The following is a 15,903-nucleotide window of genomic DNA, read 5'->3' on the forward strand; positions in this document are numbered from 1 at the left end:
TAAAAATGAGATTTGAAATCTCAAAATTATATATTTCATCTTTTGAACGAGGCTTAAACCATTGAAAACCATAAAAGTATTTAATGAAAACCATAAAAGTATTTAATGTAAAGGTAAGAAATCTTGAAAATTTGACAAGTTTCTACGCGAAACATCAATTTCGCACATATTAATATTTATTAATTACGCGCAATAAAAATTACGAAATACATGCAGCATCTGTAAGATGAAAGATTCTTTTACCTTCATTTTTTTCTTATTCCGAACAAATATAAAATGTATTTAAGAGAATATTAAAAATGAGATTTGAAATCTCAAAATTATATATTTCATCTTTTGAACGAGGCTTAAACCATTGAAAACCATAAAAGTATTTAATGAAAACCATAAAAGTATTTAATGTAAAGGTAAGAAATCTTGAAAATTTGACAAGTTTCTACGCGAAACATCAATTTCGCACATATTAATATTCATTAATTACGCGCAATAAAAATTACGAAATACATGCAGCATCTGTAAGATGAAAGATTCTTTTACCTTCATTTTTTTCTTATTCCGAACAAATATAAAATGTATTTAAGAGAATATTAAAAATGAGATTTGAAATCTCAAAATTATATATTTCATCTTTTGAACGAGGCTTAAACCATTGGAAACCATAAAAGTATTTAATATAAAGGTAAGAAAACTTAAAAATTTGACAAGTTTCTACGCGAAATGATACGTCAGTTTCGCACATACTAATGTTTATATAGTTACACGCAATAAAAATTACGAAATTTGTGGAACATCTGTAAAATGAAGAATTGCATACTATTTTTTTTTCCTATTCTGAACAAATATAGTGAAATGTATTTAAGAGAATATTAAATGTGAGATTTCAAATCTCAAAATTATATATTTCATTTTTTGAACGTGGCTTAAACTATTGAGAATTATATAAAAGTATTGAATATAAAGTTAAGAATATAAAGCTAAGAAATCTTAAAAATTTTACAAGTTTCTACGCGAAATGATACGTCAATTTCGCAGATACTAATATTTATAATTACGTGCAATAAAAATTACGAAATTCATGCAGCATCTGTAAAATGAAGGATTCTTTCACGCTCATTTTTTTCTCTCATTCCGAACAAATATAATAAAATGTATTTCAGAGAAATTAAATGTGAGATTTGAAATCTCAGAATTATATATTTCATCTTTTGAACGAGGTTTAAACTATTAAAAAAACATTATAAAAGTATTGAATATTAAACTAAGGTATCTGAACTAAGATATCTGAAAAATTTTCTAAGTTTCTATGCGAAATGATACGTCAATTTCACATATACTAATGTTCATTAATTACGCGTAATAAAAAAATCCGTGCAACATCTGTAAAATAAAGGATTCTTATTTTACATTTCTTATTTAACATTCTCATCTTTATGGATTTTTATCCGAGTTCTAAAGAATTCTAAACTCGGATAAAAACCCATAAAAATGAATATTAGAATCCTTTGGCGATTTTAAAGCAGATCCTGATATTTTCCTTCATAATGCAAAGAAATATCTAGGTCAGTAGTGCAATTCTCCGCCCTTTCGTCGCGCTTATTCATTCATGAAAATGTCCAAACGGTAAATATACGACCGCATCAAGAATTTTCATGGAAAGAACACAACTGCGAATAGCTTTATAAAATATCAAATAATGTTTGTGCTTGCAAACATCATCATGAAATACGTGTGTCCTCTCGTAAAACTATATTAAATTTGCGTTTTTCACCTAAGATCTTTTCATCAATATATCACACATATTTTACATCGTAAAATTTCAAATCACGTGTGTCTGCGGTTGTTACTGTCCGGCCATAATTCACGTACTATTCCGTAATAATTCACGATCGTAGCCGCGCGCGTTCCCGGCTTCTCCAACTTCATCTGAAATTCTACGTACCATTCTTTCCCGTTTTACTTTCTTGTTCCACTACTTTTCGTTTCCCTGTCTTTTTGCCTTCCTTATCTGGCGACGCGATATCGCCCTTACGAAACTCGGAAGTGAAGAGATAGGGAAGAAAGCTCCCTTGAAGCTTCCACTTGACATCGAGTAACTTTTGATAGTTCTAAGAGGTAAGACGAGGAAGAAGTCAAGATGGTAGCATTACCTCCGAATACTTCGTGACGAAATCTCAAGATTAATCCGGAATTTCGCAACATTGTGGCAACAGCATGCAAAAAATGCACTTAAAAACCTGAACAGTATAGAATTTTGATATTATTTTAAATTATCAAAATATCTTTTATTCGCGTTATATACATATACAAAGAACGCGCTTATGAGAAATCACGAATCACGCGCGAGAAAAGGGATCGACTGAACGACACTTTTCGTGATAAATGATGGGTCCATCAACGTTATATTGAAATCTTACGAGATTGTTATCCACGTTATCCCTCCGAATGCAACGTATTGCGACCATATGGTACCGAGAAAAGCGATCATTATTGACGAAGACGTCAAACTAACTTGCGCAGGAAACTAATGTAGACGTTCGATAAAAGTGATAAAAGTTTGCGAGATCTCATGATTGAGGGATAGCGTCTGCACAAACATATACGCGACGGTTGAGTTATTGCATAGATTATTCTGATATGAATCAAATGCCCTTCGCGAAAGAAAATCAAAGTTTATACACACAAATAATTAATTTATTACATATATTTTAATAAAGAGAAAAATATTGAATATTATTAATATTGAAATAAATATTGAATAACATTAATAATAAATATTCGCAAAAATTGATATATCACACACCTTAGTTGTTTACCGACACATTTTTATTCCGTCTAATATTTTATTTCATTATATATATACATTTATTTTATTTTATTATACAGTATTACATAAAAATAATTTCATGTTGTTAGTAATTGTATCTTTTATTTGATAAGAAACGAGCTTCTTGTTGATTATGATAAAAGTTATGATAAAAGAGATTGCATCTCTGCGAGATCATTAAATCAAGTATGCTATACTAAAGTTACTCGTTAAATAAAATTGCCCCTGTATGTTGTGTAAACATTAAAATAGGATTTAAATTTCATTATAGTGAAAATTTCGCTGTGTGTATTCGGTGTAACGGAATTTCACTTGCGGTTTGTTCGAGTTATTAATCACGGGTCCTTGGTAAAGTACTCGATCGCTCGCGTAGAATATCTTTTCTCTTCAAATATTTTGGTCCATAAAAGAGATTCGATAAATCTGCGACGAAAAACGACCATAGAGCCACCGTTTTTAATATCGCAAGGTATCGTCTCTTTTTATCATCGTGACTTGAGAAGAATTCGGCCCTTCTCGCTATGAGAGCCTCTTTCATTTTTTCAAATAAAATCCGCTGATCAACGAGTCCCTCTATTCTTCCTTTCGATCTCGATCAGCTTTCTATTACATCTGCGCAATAAATCGTCTAGTCATCTCCTTGACGTACTAAATCCCCCCCAAAAAAACTCCGCGTTAAGAAGAGAGATTATGAAGCCATCGATCGATGACTAAAGAAGATTAAGTGACCCGAACACAGTTTATAAAGCCTCTCAATTTCTCTTCCTCGATTTCAAGCATCACTTACATCTATTCTTTCAAGATCAGAAAAATCGCGATTATTCCAATCGTAATATATAAAAATATTTATAATCGGCGATTGAAACTCGTGTTAAGAAATCTAAATAGTCTTTGTGTTCAATATCACAAACACTCTACTAGATTTTATTTTAATTGAATTAAGATGTTTTATAAACCGAAATTTACAAAGAACTCTACGTAAATCAAATTTGTGCGAAAAATGACTGTGTTTTCGGCGCTGCATCGCAACAAATAATCCATTTGTTTCCCTAATGGCTATAAGTACATCATTAACGACCGCGCTTAATCGAGCGAGAATTTGTTTTCAACTGGCCTAATTATACGCAGCAACCCCGAAATATACAGCCGGAGCAAACAGATGCGCGCATCGAAATCGACGGCGTTACTAATTAATCGCTCCTGTATCGCGCGTGCCCGCGAGAAAATGTTTTTCCGATTTCGCGCAATCGCCGCGAGCGGCAATATACGAGCGAATCGACGAAATTCTGTGGCAATCTGTATTCGAATGACAATAATACGAATATATACGACCACCGGTAATTCCTCTCGTATGCCATAAAAAAAAAAAAAAATTCCGCGAGGCTGAAAAGTTCGCGCGCTGCAATATAAGAAGTTTTACGTCAGTTCGCTAAATTCATGTTACGAAAGGGAGACGAGAGACCGTACGGATGTTAAATATGCCGTTCGTATATATTATATATGATCGTAGTAACGTGACTCTCAATAATTTCCATTAAATAAAAAAAACTGACGAGACGAGAACATCAATCTTCTTTTTCGCAATTATTTTTCACTTGTCACTAAAGAGAAAACAAAGTTTTTACATTGCCATATTTTATATAAATAATTGTAAATTAAGAAATCTTTTATTTATACGATTTGCCAAATTGCTCAAGTTTCACATTAACTGTAGATGTCGAAAAAAAGAGAGAAATGAGTTATATTGTCGCGTAGAAAATCCGCGAGACGTGATGTAACGCAGATGCAATTTATTATTAGATTCACGCGAAAAAGTTGTTTCGAAAGGAACGCAACGCCGGACGTTCGGGATAGAAACGCATGAATACGTTTGCATTCGGTTGATTTGTATCTTGGGGGGTGTATGTACCTCTTATTTCGCGGCGCGAATATTCCAGCAGAGAAAGCGGCAGTCCGCGCATCACGTAGCGCTGCAGCGAAAACGTGCTTCAATTTTCGGCGGCGTGGCGCGTCGGGCGGAATAATGCGCGGCTGCATCTACTTGCGAAGAAGTTGCCGGGGAAATGTTAACAACCGCCTTTCACACAGCAACTTCTCGCCAAAATAAAAGCGCGACCAACGACACGCAGAGACTTCCATCTCAATTCCCACCGCCGCTCCGTCTTCTGTAACAACGTTAACAGGCACTCTTCGCGGAAATACAAAACGGGAAGTGAGATAAAGACCACTTTTCAAAACGCGATCCCGTTTCCGCGTGTGTTAAATGTTGTTCGTTTTGCAACTGCAGTCATGTTCGCCATTTATTATGCTTATTTTAACCCTGCTTACGAAATTAAGAAATAAAGATCGAAAATATACTAGCATTTATAATAAAATATATCTCTGTTATCGCATAAATTATAAAAGTCTTTATTATAATTAAAGATTTCATATCTTTTAATCGCAACGTGATATATACGATGCTGAGAGAAGCGGAAGTGACTACTTGTCACTCCTTTTTGTAGAAATCTAAGAGAGACAACTTTGGTTGTAAAGCATCTTTTATAGAGATATCGTGATAAACACATCCAACTTGAAACAGCAGCTAAGAAGCACATAAGTACAGTTTCAACAAAGTTTCGTGAAATTTTAAACAGGCCTTCCATCATGCCCTAAAAAGGAGTTAAGCTCCTTTAAGGTATTAGAAAGCATGGTAGGGAAGATAGGTATTAGAAAAGATGGCCAAGTAAGAAGAGGATTTCAAAAAGTAATTTCTCGTAGATTCGGTTGTGTCACGCGTGTAACATTTCCCGTGGGACACGCACAAGCCCGACTTTGGTACATAAAAAACATTTTTTCCCGAGACGTGACGCGACGTTACATGTTATTCGGAGCAGCGAAAAAGGGAGAGAGAGTTTTACGCGTTCGTCTATTAAACTCGTATACACACTCGTAAATCACACATTGTGCTAGATAAATGTGTAAATACAAATTAAACAGTCAAAGTATTGTTACTTCTAAAAAAAAAAACGAAATATACTGCCAAACTGTAATTTACAGTAAGCGAATAAACTGTCATAAGATTCTTTTGAAAAAATGGAACATAGATAAATTTTAAGATTAGCAAAAAATTACATAAACTTACGAATAAATATGTTTCATACGAGTAATGTTTATTTTGACGTAAATATAATTCATAATTGAAATAGCTTAAATTTAATAAATATTTAGCTATCGAACCTCTAATATTGTTGGCATAATTATTGAGAATTGAATTACTTCATTATTATTTATAAATAAATTGGATTTAAATAAACGCAGTCGCTAATTTAAGTTAGACACACACTATACATATACGTAACATCAACATTATAAATATAGAATTCTTATATTTTAAATATATTTTAAATATTAACGATTTTAAATATCTGTACAATTTTGTAAATCAATATATGCAAGAATATTAGATGTTGGCATGACAATGACGTTGCGTACAGCTAATCGTTTATTTTCAATTGGATGCAATGAAAATATAAAGTGCAAAATGAGACATGGTGTGAAATGCACAAAATCGTATCGAATACGCATTCGGTAACGCGAATTATATATCGCTCACTGTTACAAGATCATGATTTAATCGACGGTATTTTAGTACACGAAATCGCAATTGATCGGGTCGTGCAAAACGCCATTGCATTATATATATAAGAATGTATATATACTCTCTTATATGTATGTATTACGCGCGCGCTCGTATTTTATGCCAGGTAAATCCAAAATATAAATTTACCCGAATAGCAGCTGAACGGTGTCCATTAGAATAGAGAAAAATATTTCCTATACTAAACGCGTCGCGATTGACATCCTCTCGCGGATCGATGTTCCATCGTTCGTTCATAGAAACAACACGCTCAATTAATCGATTGCACGATAGACCAGCACATATAAAAATAAAAGAAGAGTATGCATGATGGACATATAGGGATGTCTAGTTTCAAAAACCATTAAGCCTATTTTTTTTTTAATTCGAGAGTACCTAGGACTTTTATCAACAAAAATTTCAAATTAAAAAAAATTTTTAATGTGATTTTTGAAACTAGACGTCTCGTATATCATCATATGAAAGTACGATAAATTTATATAAATATACTGATAAAAATTACTCGTAAAATCAGAACATACGGTATTATTTGCATAAAGCACTCAATATTATAACAAAAATATACAGTACTAGATATTTATACATAGATATTTCACTATAACGATAAAGTGCGTGGAGCGTACAAAGGGGGAAAAAATAACATGCAGCTAGCAGAGAACATCACTCGAGGACGCAGTAGTTAAAAACCCGTTGGGAATGGTGGCTGGAGGGTGACGTATGAAATTGAAGCCATAAAAAATATCAATGGGATGCACGCGAACGGTAAACAGTAACGCGGTCTCTATAATGTCGAACAAACACGCGTGTGCGCGGTTAAATTGTGTCGGATAAAGTCGAGGGGAGGAGAAAAAGAGGAGGAAGGAGAGAGAAATGACCGTCTCTTCTTCCATATATGTAGCTCGAGGAAAATATTAGCCGTCCACGCGAAATAAACCATTCGTATCGTCTATCCAGCGATTTTCTCCTCGTTCTACATCTCTTCTCGGCTCGCGTCGAGCGCCAAGTCGTTGCATATTAATCGTGAAAATGCGCGTGCATGGTAATTTGTAAATGCAGTTACACGATACGTGTGTCGAGTAGCGGAAGTTAACTGCGTAAAGCTCGTTGAAGGACTATGATATTTTCCTCTATGGATATGTTGATGTCGAATAAATGTCGGTTGCTGCCATCGTCGCGAGTAAAAATGAATTACGTTTGAGGGGAATTTATTAGATTGCTATATCCGAAAATGTGGAAAACCGCACTCGAGGATTTTCGCCGATGTTTTTCTCTTACCTCTTTTTTATTTTTTTAAATTTTTATTCGTTGCTTTTTCCCTTCTCAAAAGTCATTATTAAATAACAAATTTAGTAATTAAATATTCAAAATATTATTTATTATTTAAATTATTATTTATTATTCTGTAAAATAATAATAGAGTTATGTAGCGTAATGTTTTTTTTGATATTATGTATCGAATATCGATATTGTGTTTTAAATTCAATAATAATACATCAGTACTTGAAATGTGAATTATCATTAATTATTAAAATAAATAAATAATAAAACCGTATTATCTTCCGACCATATATTTAATTTATTATAAATTTTGCAACATTGTCTCACGTATAGAGCTATTTCGAAAAATATCATGACATCGCATTCATATAATACACGTATAGTGTCGGAATTATCTTGCTTTATACTACTTTTGCTCGCAATTCGTCATGTGAATTTGTCATATGAAGATATCGAGTAGCTTCTTCATAGAAACTTTCGTCTCAAAACAATCATTACAAACGGCGAATCTCGTGATCCGCAGAAATGACAAATTACCGCAATTTCACGAACCGTTGTCCGATTCGATGGACGAGTTCAGTTTCATTGGTTTTCGAATCAGCTGGACGACGATAGTAATAGAAGCGATCGAAGGAATTGTGTGAATCATAGCGTGCGCTGGTTTACATTCTAAAAGCGATATATTCAGTTATCGATGCCGTATGTGGAGAGGAAACCGCGCCACAAGACGCTAAAGAGATTTTCTCTAATTGACGTCGAGGATCCTCGTGCCGTTAACTCGACTGGAATGCACCGGAACGCTACCCCATTAAATTCATCCGCGATGGAAAGATTGCGCTCTCTATCTGCCCCCGCCTTTCCCTTCTCGTTCTTCGTTCTCTCGCCCATCCGCGGTTAAAACCGCCTCCCCTCCTACCCTTTGCTCGTTCCTTTTCCCCATTCCTCTCCCTTTTCCTGCACCATCTCGTCGGGCCTTTCCCACTTTCACTCTCGTTCACGCCGACGTGGTTCAATATTTGCACACAGATCGATAACGGACGTGGGTGAGAGAACGGGGGAGTGGGACGGGGGAGGAGATACGGGAGTAGACAATACTTTCCTCCGGCGGCATATCAGACTCCGTAGATGGCAAAACGGCAGGGGATGGTACGACGAACTGCGATGAGAGAGCGGGAACACCGGAGGGAAAGAGGGATTCGTTCGGAAAGACGGGCCCCGCTGATAGGTTTGCACAATATTGATTCAATAACGGGTGAATTCTTTGCCGCTTTACGGGCAAGCAGCACGCTCTCTTGATGATAGCTTAGAGAAAGGTGGAAAAGACGATAAAAGGGATAAAGGACGATAGAATTCGCGGCACTCGAGGTTAAAGTAGAGGCGATACGGTGGTAGAACAGAGATACGCTACTGACGATGCTAGTGCGGCGGAGAATGACAAGGAACAGAGCGCGGTATTTCGGCTTCATTTCATCCTTTATGCCGAGAATAGGAGGAACACTGGGAGAGTAAGATAGAGAGAGAGGAGGAAGGGAGGTCGAAAGATCGTGGGAGGCACCCTGAATTACAACCCCTTGCGAGATACCGCAGAATTCGCGTTCAAGATTAAACGGGCGTAAGTCGTTTCGCCCTGCAGCATTTAACAAGGTAGCCCCTTGCGGTGTGGTTATTGCAACCGTGTGTATGCCGGCGTGTTTCCTGATACCGTTTCGTTATGTCGCATTCTCGCGCGCTAATCGTTGCCACGAATGGCACGCTCATTGCAAAAAGATATTCCAGACGAGCGACAGAGTTCATTAATATCAAATATTAGTGATGATATAAACTTGTATTACGAAGAGTAATTTCTCAGAGAAAAGCGAAGAAATGGAAATAATTATTGTGATATTTCGTTGACTAATTTCAAGAGTAAAATATATATTTTCAATTTTTTTATATCTCTAAGAAATTATTATAATATATATCATAAATATATAAATATATATATATTATTATTATAAAAAAGGCGAATTCGCGACGTCTTCGAACACGAAGTGAAATGTACGCGAGAAACAAATGCATTTAAAGGTTAAAATCACTAATCTATGAGATAGCCGTACACACACACAGCACACACACATAGGCAGAAGTACACTCAACTAATTTATATATCCGCGTTGGAGCTCGGCGCGTATGGAGGTCCGAGGGAGAGAAATGGGGAGACGAGAGGAACGAGAAGGTCGGAGAGGAGAAAACAGAGGTGAGGGCGGACGTCGAGAGGGATGAGCATGCAGTTAATCTTCCTGGTCCACTAGACGGCAGGAGAATCCGGCAATTAGTTCGTATCCACTGCATTGTCTTTCCGCCGCGTTCTCATCCTCCGTAATACTTCATACACACTCTTCCGGTCGTGATCTCGTGATAGTGTGTGCGCCCCGCGCAGAAGGCGGCTAATGTCTTTCCGACTGTATGTAATTAACGACGACCGTTCTCTCTTTCGACGACGGTCACCTCGTTTCTTAGAGCCTCTCTAAATTTTTCTGTGACCGGTGCTCGGTGACACGAGTGTCGGGTTGACAGTTATATTAATTCTTGAAAAATGATACAGAGACGTAAAAAGTTACGGAGAAAATTTTTGGGGAGAATAGAAGAATATAAAATTTAAATAAATAATCGCGCAATATGTACAAAAAATTTCTATTTGTCAAATATTGCATAAATCTATATAATTTCTCTCGTCCTTCGGGATTAACTTACTCGCAATGAGAAATCGCGCATAAGAATCGCGTAGCTTTGCGGAAAAATAAGACAAAATTAATTAAGCCGAAGAGAAGTAATAACCTAACGTTTTAAGCCAAAGAAATGAGCCAAGAGAATGGAATTATGCCATTCCGCCTCAAGTAGCGCGAAGATTGAGAAAATCAAGCGCCGGAAGGGAATCGCGCCGACTCTTCGGCGTGTCGCCAATTTTATTTCATTCCAGACGCGTCCCATAAAATATTCAGGATGGGCGATATCAGCGCGGCCGAGTTCTCGTATAAAGTACAATACCACCGCGAGTTCTACGACTATGCAAACACCGGGGTGCACTCTTCGTTTCTTTTTTTTTTCTCCCGCCACTATCCCGCTCCATCCGCCGTCTCGCCGCGTGTCTAATTTTTTTCTTTTTTTTTTTTTCGACCCTGTGAAAGATGATAGCGCTGAGAACGGAATGCCATTAGCATTTCTCATTTCTGCGTTTTGCCGCCCCTTATCTTATCGTCGCGCGGATTCCGCGGTACGTTCGGCGCCTCGCGGAATATTCACGCGGAAAATATACATATCCGGTCGTCGCGCAGTCGTTTTTCGATTTTTGCGGTTATCCTCTCTCTCTTCTCCTTTCTCGACAAAAATTATTCGGTGCTGAAACGTGACGGGTCGCGCGTGATTGCCCGAAACGCTGAAATTGGAGTCACGTTCCTCCACCCCAACCGTTATCCCATTTCACGATCGAACCTATCGTACTTTCACGCTGATAATAAAATCACCATAGATTTCGTGTGTATCGATGTAATTATCTCATCTGTAACACCGTTCTTTTAGTCTTGCATATATATATTTAATCTGTCGATTTCTATATCACACTCTTGCATTATATTTGCATTTGCATTAATAAATTTCCTATAAAATGCTCTGCATGCGCGTTTAATGCAACTCTTCGATGTTTATTTCATATTTCATTGAAACGCAGTCTTTGTAATAATATACAAATAAAACTCATTAGCGCCACAATGCGATAATATGAAATATATATATAAACAAAAATCTGAATTTAATACGTAAAAAAATAAATAGTCGCGACGGTATATGACTGTCATAAATGTAAAAATATTTTAGCATCTCGGATTGGCAAACGGTATCACATTTTTATGCACGTACAAGACTCGTACTATCATCCTGTAATCCTCGCTCCTGCTTTGAGGACGCAAAAGTCGTGCGAACAGCGAAGAAAACGGCGAAACCACGCGAGCGAGAATCTCCTTTCGAGCTCTCTCACGGAACAAGTCGCGAATTGGGTTTCTGTATCGTCGAAGTGCGAGCGGCTGCAAGAAGACGAAATCCCTCTCTTTCGGAATTATTCATTATTCTACTCTCTCTCCGACGTGCTACCCTATCGCCAACCCCCTTCTTCGCCGTACCGCCACTTTACGTCCACCCACCACAGTCCTCTTCCGCAGCCATTTTGCGACTCTGCCTTCTCAACTTCATCTACTCGAACCCGGGCGCGACTGCTGAAAGTTACATCGGCGGAGCGGAATGGGAATGGGAGAGATGGACTCTCGCGCGGCACAAAAATTGAATAGTTAAAAATTCATTAAAAATCCAGATTCGCGCCCGCGGAAACGGAGATGAATCCGGCGACGCGTTTCTGTAGAAACCTGCATACGGAAATGCTTATGCGAATAATGCAGCGCCGAGAATAATGAAGAAATTATAGCTATTAATCAATTGCATCTCTCGAAGAAACGGTATCGATGATCGCAAAATAACTAGAGCTAAATTTTGTTGCGAAGAAAGAAATTTACATCGTAAAAGTTGCCTAAAAGAAAAATGTGAAACTTAATACAAATATATAAAAATAGGTCTCACAAAGATGTAGACTTTTTCTTGTTTTGATATAAAAAGATTTTTGGAACAAATTGAAAATTAATCTTTAATTTTCGAATGAGTCGAGTATGGATAAATTATTTCGTATATGAAGCATAATATATCAAAATAGAAATATAATAAAAATTATTTATGTATCGTTCTATACATTTTTAATATCCAATCTTTTTTTATTTAAACAATCGATATTTAAGTGTTTTTTTTTTTTTTTTTGCAACTTTTCGATGACATTTCATTAAAATTCATGCGAATAATACATACATGGCTCGTGCTTTGTAGATTGTATCAATTTGAAAGGCATAAAGAATCACATTCGTCATACCTGTTGAGGCTTGCAAATATCACCGCGATCGGAACAAACGCGCGCTATCGGTAGAAGACGGATTTCATTGTCCGGATATAACGAACGACTGTCGCTCGTCGCATTCGGTCGATCGTTTTTGGGACGAAAAGTTTTTACAATCTATTTGCACGTACGAACGCGATACGTCCCACGTGGGAATAAAAGTAAAGCGATCACGACAAAGGACAAGAACATGGACATAGTCAACTTTACAGAATCCCTTGTGTCTATCTATATCGTAAACGACAAATAATGAACGTCAAATTAACGTCAAATAGTTTTAGCCTATTTTAATATCGCGATATGTAATTCGCGCACTCGGCGCTTTATATATCAATTAATTGACAGTTTGATAGCATTGTAACTGCCCACTTGTAACCACCGAGAGACGATTATTCGAATATGATTAATTTCAGTAATTATCATACAACTATCTAATTTATGTGATTATTAAAACTATTAATAAACATTCTTTTTTAATTTCTATATATACGTGTATGTTTTTTCAACGGATTACAATCGTAATCGTTCACATCGCGCAAAATAAATTAGCGAAATATTTAATATTAAAAATTATAATGGGTTGTCAAGATTTGTTGTAGCATTTACAGAGCTGACAACACGCTTAGTAATAATGAAAATTTGATGCGATCGATTAAGAGAAAAGAGTACGAATTTTGAGCGCGAGACATCAAGCTAGGAAATATATGGATATAGAAAAAAATCGGCGGAAGATAGCGAGAGCGTCAAATCAGTAGTGAGAGATGCACGACCAAGCGGGAGTAAATAAACGGATACCTACGCGAATCGACAGATAGATGAAGATAAATACAGATAAATAAATAGAGAGATAGATAGACGGGAGGATGGAAAGACAAATAGATACATCCATCTTTATTTCGCGCCGGGGAGAGATTCGGACTCCATGTGGGAATACCATCAGCGCCGGAAGCCGCGTTTCACAGCCTCTCGCCGCCAAAAATGTCAGGCTCACCCGATTCGATTCGCGTTTCGATATAAAACGAAGATCCGAGAATATATTGTACGCTCGTCATGCGAGGTCGGTGCCAAGGTCGACCAGGCGAATCGGTCGAGTAGCAGACCTCGTCATCGTTGTTCTCATCTTCATCCTCGCTCTCGTCCTCGTCGGTGTTATAGTAGGCAAACAAAATATCGTGGTGTAACGGGACACGGTGATACGGTACGCTCGGGGTCCCAAACCAGGAAAACCCAAGCAAGTGCTCGAGCAAACAATGACGGGGAGGCAGTATTGTTCTCCAAGTAATTGAATCCAGCCTACCATCCCTTCGGCCATCCGATGCTCGGCCGACTCCGTCGGATTCTGCTCTCTCCGCTTCGTTGCGCTTTCTCTCTTTATCCCGGTTTCTCTCCTCTCTCGTATCCATCTCGCTTGGTCCACCTTTCTTCTCTTTCCCACCCCCCTTCGTTCTCGTTTCCCGCCACACGGACCTTTTGTCGGAAACATCGCGCTTTGCGCACGCCCGTCATTCCTCTGCTAAGTCCCGACAATTCTGCGAAATCTTCTTTTTCCATCTCGCCGGAAAATACGTCGGGGGATTTGTTTATCGCATCGCACGCGGACGGAAGATTGAATTGGCTCTTGTTAACACTTTGTGACATATGCAACGTGTATCAAATATATTGGATTTTTTTAACAAATGAGAAAAATGTTGAAAAAAAGGTACACGTATATGTGAATATTTAAAAAAGATGTTTTATTAATAGTTTGTTAATAATCGCATAAATTAGATAGTTGCATGGTAATTACTGAAATTAATCATATTTGTACGATCGTCTCTCGGTGATTACAAATGAGCAATGCCATCAAATTGGATGTCAGTTAATCGTGACATATAAAGCGATGAATGTGTTAAGCTAATTTAAAAGATCATATCTATTGACATCTAGTTGTTATCTTGAATTTCGATAAATCGCGAAAATTAGAATCAATATATGTTCGAATTTTCTTTGTCTTAAATAAAAATACTATGCATATCTATTTTAATCATACGTCCAATTCCTGGAAGATTCTTTCCGGGTCATTTTTATTAATGGATATCCGTTATTGTGAAATAGAAATTTGCTCCAAATAGATGGAGAAATTTCGGTCAATAAAAATAAATGACGGGCACGACGCGGACGAAGCAGCGTGATAAACATGTTCGAGATACGAAAAAAGGCGCAGCCGCAATATGATATCCATATAAAATAATGATATCGCACATATAGCGGATGTTAAATCCGGCGCATTGCTGTGGTTCAATGTCGTAAACAGATATTGATATTGCTGTCATATTTGCACGCGCATTGGACGGTTTCTCCGGTATTCCTGTTGACCGAATATACACGTGGGACAAGAGCGCCTCGAAACATTTACGAAGTACTTTATCATAAGCAGAGAATCGCATCTACTTCCATTTAAGAAGGTAATGCGATTTTCCCGCGTATCGAATCCCGCAATTTTCTCAAAGATCGTACCAATGTTTTCCGTCTGGAAAAATCACGTTGACAAAATACTTCGAGTTCAAATTCACCATCTATATCATATCTATAACTCTGAGATATTTATAGACGAATAAATTAAATCAAAATATGTGCAATTAACTCATTTTTAATTGAAGGAAATGTTTTTGACACATGTGGTATTAAAATAATATATAACTTAAATTATATATGTATCAAACTTTCTCGAAAACAAACGTGTCATTTCATCGGATTTGCCCGCACAATTCGATTTTCTTTAACGATCTGTGATCGTGAAAAATTTACGTGAAATTTGCATGATTCTTCTATCCCGTATAAATTTACACGACACGTCAATTCCTCGCATCCCCATGACGTAGCGCTAACCCATCGGGTTGGGTTATTGTACATCAAGGGTTCCGGCAAAACGACAGTCGGTCCTTTGCTTACCGAAGGCGTGTGTAACGTTGCATATAGACGTTCTTTTGTTTGCTCGAGACTATGTGAGGGAGTGGGAAAGGATGGAGAGCGAGTTTGCATTCGGTGCGGACTATCGAATTACAGTGCGCTGTCCGCGCAGCGAGTTCTGTTAACAATTGCAGTCGCTGAGCTACGTCAGCCATTATTGAAAACGAACGTAACTACACGTGAAATCGTCTTTGGGGGCCAATGTACCTTCGATTAACACGCTCACGACCGATGTCGCGCACA

At 37.2% G+C, this 15,903-nt stretch overlaps 1 protein-coding gene and 1 long non-coding RNA gene across 15 annotated transcripts in view; one reads left to right on the top strand and one right to left on the bottom strand.

The window, feature by feature from the left end:
• Window positions 1-15,903, bottom strand: part of LOC145936221 (protein muscleblind) — a 382,974-nt gene that overhangs the window by 145,808 nt on the left and 221,263 nt on the right. The window lies entirely within an intron of this gene.
• Window positions 1-15,903, top strand: part of LOC145936227 (uncharacterized) — a 274,129-nt gene that overhangs the window by 1,086 nt on the left and 257,140 nt on the right. The window lies entirely within an intron of this gene.

This window comes from Prenolepis imparis, unplaced genomic scaffold, assembly GCF_030444845.1.
Source record: "Prenolepis imparis isolate NDT839.2.m4 unplaced genomic scaffold, iyPreImpa1.0 SCAF_5, whole genome shotgun sequence".
NCBI lineage: Eukaryota > Metazoa > Arthropoda > Insecta > Hymenoptera > Formicidae > Prenolepis > Prenolepis imparis.